Here is a 444-nt window from a genome sequence, read left to right as displayed (position 1 = left end):
GAGTACTGGAGTGGGGTGCCATTGCCTTCTCACAGACTAGAAGTTCAGAGTTACCTTAACTAAAAGACTTCTTTGCTAGTATTATCAGGATGCTGCTGCTGCTGCTAAGTCACATCAGTCATGTCCAACTCTGTGTAGCCCCATAGACGGCAGCCCACCAGGCTCCCCCATCCCTGGGATTCTCCAGGCAAGAACACTGGAGTGGGTTGCCATTTCCTTTTCCAATGCATGAAAGTGAAAAGTGAAAGGGAAGTCGCTCAGTCGTGTCCAACTCCTAGCGACCCCATGGACTGCAGCCCACCAGGCTCCTGTGTCCATGGGATTTTCCAGGCAAGAGTACTGGAGTGGGGTGCCATTGCCTTCTCACAGACTAGAAGTTCAGAGTTACCTTAACTAAAAGACTTCTTTGCTAGTATTATCAGGATGCTGCTGCTGCTGCTAAGT

The sequence above is a fragment of the Bison bison genome, unplaced genomic scaffold, assembly GCF_000754665.1.
Source record: "Bison bison bison isolate TAMUID 2011002044 unplaced genomic scaffold, Bison_UMD1.0 scf7180017860360, whole genome shotgun sequence".
NCBI classification, from domain to species: Eukaryota; Metazoa; Chordata; class Mammalia; order Artiodactyla; family Bovidae; genus Bison; species Bison bison.
This window is presented reverse-complemented; position numbering follows the sequence as displayed.